We start from the raw sequence: 4,874 nt of genomic DNA on the forward strand, positions 1-4,874 counted from the left end.
GGGGGGGGTTAGTGTGAGTATTGGAGACACTTGAGGGCTCACAGTTGAGCCACCCAGATAAAGGCCCATGTGTGTCTCCATCCATCATCTTACTAGATACCTTTGTTTCCAGTCCCTGCTGGGGCTCCTGCTCACTGACAGGGTATTTTCTGTGGTTGGTTCAACTTCCTAGAAGATTCAGTGGAGCCATCTTATTCATGTCTTGAATAGGTCTTATAAGTTCCCTCTTGGTTATACACTTGCTAAGGAAGTGGCATGGAAGAGAAAGGGACAGGCTGGGGAGTCAGGATTCAGTGGCCTAGTCCAGCCAGACTGCCTGTTTTATGACCCAGGATATGCCCTTTCAGTTCTGAGTGCATTATTTTTCTTGTTTATAAATTGAGGGGATTAGTCTCATACTAAGATAATCTCTAAAGGCTGGTGCTATCATAAATATAAAATTGATTTGGTGTAAAAGGTTAACAACTTGTAGCATTCTAAAAGCATGTTTTCTGTTTATGTGTAAGTGCAAATAGTTTGGTGATAAAAAAGCAATTGAGAACAATAAAAATTTCCCCCTAACTATCCTCACCTCTATGAAGGTATGGAAATCAACTTATTTCTAATTCAATTTTGCCTATTCAGTGTAATATACGGAAGGAAACTCTTCTTGTAGGGGCCTGCTGGGTCTAGATTTCTGAAGACCACTGGTGGCCATGTTTATCGCCTAGAGATGATATCAGGACTGAAAGCTGTGAGTGCTCCAGCCATGGCCATTTATAAGCTTCTGGCGATTACTTAACAACAGTGGCCATTTACCAAAATCTTTTCTTTCTGAAAGTTAGTTGTATGAAATTGTCATTTATTTATGAGTTTAAGACAGAAAAAGGGATGGAACCACTGCCTTAAACCAGACGGAGCGTGGGCTGATGCTGGCCAAGATTCCCTTCTCTCGGTGGCCCATTGCAGGCTAAGCAGCCAGCCTCTGGGGCAAAGGCAGGCAATTATGTTAAATCATGCAAAACAGAGTGACAGTTTGGTGAGGCACGAAAAATGGATTGAAGGCAGTGAACTCCTTATTTGTCAGTAGTGATCCCAGACTCGAATGGCTGCAGAGATAAAGAATAAGGATTAGCTCTTATAACTGCCCGACCCCACTCCCTTTCAAAACACATTTTGTGAAAAGCACAACACACACATTTCAGCTTAATACAATTTTCCAATTAGCATTAACTCATTAGTACAGCATGAGTGAGTTTGGAATTTTCAGTCCAGCAATCATGCAATTGCATGAGGATCTTCATAAATGTCCTGTAATCTCACCCAAATGTCCAGGATTAGCCCCTCCTTCCATTTAATTAGAAAACTGGGCTGCAAATCAGAATAGGGATATACGATTGGCTTGGTCTCTTTTACTAATTTTGTCACCCGGAACAGTTCATCTATTTGGACTTCAGTTTTTATAACACCCCTGTTTTAAGTTTACATCTATAAAGATGCCCACGCTATATCCTTAGGTGGGAAAAAAAAACAGGTGATAAATGATTTATTCATGCATTAGTCAGCTTTGTGGCAGTAATAATGACCCCCCAAATCTCAGTGGCTTATGGTAATAATTGATTCTTCTCTCATATATATGTTAATGGCTGTATTTCAGGTCCCACTCTCTGCTGCTCTGAAACTCAAACTGAAGAAGCAGTCTTCTATTCATGGCAGAGAGGAGAAGCAAAGAGGGCATGGAAGCAAACACTACTCAGTCATGGCGTGTGTTACATCTGCCACAGGCCATTGGCCCATGCAGGAGACCAGTTGGTCATGATGATGGGCTGGGGGGCAGATAGTCTTCCCATGGAAGGCACTACAAGTCATTTGGAAACTGAAGGTTTTATTAACTCTCCTGGAGGAAGGAGGAGTGGATAGTTGGGAACAGTAACATGTCTCTCTATATATTTACCTGTGAATACAGATATGCCTTAAAAAGTCTGGAATGTTATTCACTCAAATATATTTAGGAGGCCCAGCTACAGTAGCATGGGTGGGAAGGAACTGCTGTGTGGTGCCTGGATCAGGGTGGCAGTCCCAGGTTCTGATTCCAGTCCAGCCTCGACAGGTGGGGTACAGTGACATATGCCTGCGGTCCTAACTGGAGACTGGGGTGGAGGACTGTGATGTGGTGTACCAATGTCAAAAAATATTACCTCTCTGAGGACCAGCAGTTAGCGTAATGGTTATGTTACTGGACTCCCACGTGGTCGGCTGCGGTTTGAGTCCCGGACCCAGTAGCTTAAAACTCATGCTGGGTGCGTGTGCATGCGTGCCCAAGATCCCGAGAGGAGAATGGAGGAGAAGGGATTGCGGCGTGACCATCCCACTTGGGGGGTGATTTCTCGCTTTCTGTCTCTATGTCTCTCTCTGACTGGTGAGTGCATGTGCCCTATAGTGAAAAAAAAAACCAAAACCTCTCTCTAAAAAAAAATTACCTCTCTGTCTCTATTATTTCTTCCTGCATGTCCTTTCTCTCTCTCATTAAAACAAACAAACAAACAAACAAAACCAAAAAAACAAGTCTTAGGGCTCAGCTATGGTAGCATGAGCTGGTAGATGCTACTACTCAGCAAGCTAAAGCCACATGGAGGGCCTGGGTTCAACTTCTAGCCCACCTGAAAATCAGGGTGCAGGGGCTCATGCCTAGTTCCAGCTACTCAGGAAGCTGAGATAGGAAATGGCAATATAGCAAGACCCTGTATAAAAAAGGAAATGAGTTCTCTAGACAAAGAGAATTGAAAACAGGTTTACACGAAATCTTACACATGAATGTTTATGGCAGCATTACTCATAATGGTTCTGTAGTGGGAACCACCTGAATGTTCTTCAATGAGATGAGTGGCTAAACAAAATGTGGTATTTCTATCCAATGGAATGTTGCTCAGAAAGGAACAGAAATGAAATACACTGCTCAACATGGATGGGCGTTGGAAATAAGGTGCTAAGCGAAAGAATCTCATCACCAGAACTACATAATGTAGGTGTGTATGCGTGTACGTACATACACATGCACACACACACATGCAATTTTCAGAATAGGGAAGTCAATAGAGACAGAAAAGAGACAAGTGGTTGTCAGAGACTGGAGGGGATGGTGGTGGGGGAGTCACTGCTGATAGAGCTGAGGGTTTCTTTGGGGGTGATGACAAAGTTCTAGAACTAGACAATGGTGATAGTTGCATAACTTGTGAATATATTAAAACCTTCTGAATTTTACACTTTAAAAAAGTGAATTTTGGTGCTGGCAGGGGGTGTGGTGGTTAAGGTGCTGGACTCCCATGTGACTGACCATGGTTCAATTCCTGGACCTGGGAATTTACTTTCTCATTTTCCCTCTCTTTCTCCCTCTGTTTCTCCCAGTCAAATTAAAAAATAATAATAATAACAATAAACAAAATTAAATAAGTAATTCTTTTAAAAGTGAATTTTATAGCAAACTGTTAGATGGTGGGATTTTGGGTAATTTTCACTTCATGCATATATTCCTGTACCTGAAATTTTGTAATGAGCAAATTAATACTTTCATACTCAGAAAGAATGAAGATATCCAAATTAGGAAAATACAAAAAATATCAGTTGTACAAAGTTCCATTGAATTTTATTAGGATGCAATGCATGCATCCTAATTTCAAGTACTTGTAAGTTAAAATTTTGAACCATCTTTGAGTTAGACATTTAAAAACATCATCACCTTGCTCTGTTATTAACCCAGAGAAGTATAATAGCAATGATGGAAATAACTGAAATGAGGAAGAAGTGAAAACAGAATTAATAAGGGGTATTTGTGCTTGATACCAATCTACCTCATGAGAGAAAAATGGTTTTCTAAGAAGTCAGAGCCAGTGGGATAACTATCTACATATTCTTGCTTTCTCACAAAAAGTCAGAACTGTGTCATCTCTTAGTTCTACCATCAGAAAAATGAAAGCTTTGATAAAGTCTTGACTAATGGTCCCATTTCACTTTGGAGTGGACATGGAAACATGGAAACATGTTTTTCAGTTCTGGGTTGTGGGTGGGAAAAACAGAGGCCTGGGCGTAAGATGGTTCTAGAACAGTGAGGTGAAGACACAGGCGGAGTGGTCAAGTTGACCTCAGAAGGGGGGATGTCTTTCTGGGGTGGGTGGGCTGCTAAGCCTGAGAACGTGAGACATGTTCAGAGTCTAAAGACTGAGACCAGGCTGAAAGCTTCATGTGCAACTCAAGCATCTGGCCATCCCAGTCAACCAGAGTTCCTGCCAGGACCCAGAAAGTGCCATAGATTCCTCTGCAGTCAAGATTGATTGGAGGATTTGTGGCTAATGCCTCTTCTATTGTCTGTCCTTTTCAGTGAGCAACATTGGAGGAGTGTTAAACAAGAATCCAAGAGCTATAAGAAATTTAACAGCTCAACAGGCATGAAACGTGTCCTACTGAACAGGAAGACGTCTGCTTACCAGAGCTGTGTGGTAAAATACGGCAGATGAGAGAGGTCAGTCTGCACCTGGCAAAAAGTGAATGTTCTGAAGAGTTGTGCTTATGTGTAGAGGTGCACGAGCACATAATTCTAGAAAAGCTGCAGCTTAGGTTTCTTAACAAAGAGCACACCATGGATGCAATTGGCCTGAACATTGCTATTAGTCACGGTTTTGATCTGAAAAGTCAAATGGAACTAAAAAAAAAAAAAAAAAAAAAAAACAAAGAACCCAAACCCAAAAAACAAAAACACTTTCAGAAACCCTGTGACTTAAAATTTTGTTTAGGAGCACTCATACATGATACAGTGATGTTGTCTATTATTCACAATTTATCACTTGAACAGGGAAAGGGAAGGTAACTTGCAAGGTTGGCAAGAAAACACATGGTTTTGC

General features: G+C 41.4%; 1 long non-coding RNA gene across 1 annotated transcript in view; it reads left to right on the forward strand.

Moving 5' to 3' along the window:
• The window catches only part of LOC102497322 (uncharacterized), a 124,496-nt gene extending 119,795 nt beyond the window's left edge, over positions 1 to 4,701 (forward strand). The window contains exon 3 of the long non-coding RNA XR_333438.1: positions 4,355 to 4,701. This is a non-coding gene — a long non-coding RNA (uncharacterized LOC102497322). The remainder of the gene's footprint in view (positions 1 to 4,354) is intronic.
• Positions 4,702 to 4,874: the final 173 nt, after the last annotated feature.

This window comes from Tupaia chinensis, unplaced genomic scaffold (genome assembly GCF_000334495.1).
Source record: "Tupaia chinensis unplaced genomic scaffold, TupChi_1.0 Scaffold000050_1, whole genome shotgun sequence".
Classification (NCBI taxonomy): Eukaryota; Metazoa; Chordata; class Mammalia; order Scandentia; family Tupaiidae; genus Tupaia; species Tupaia belangeri.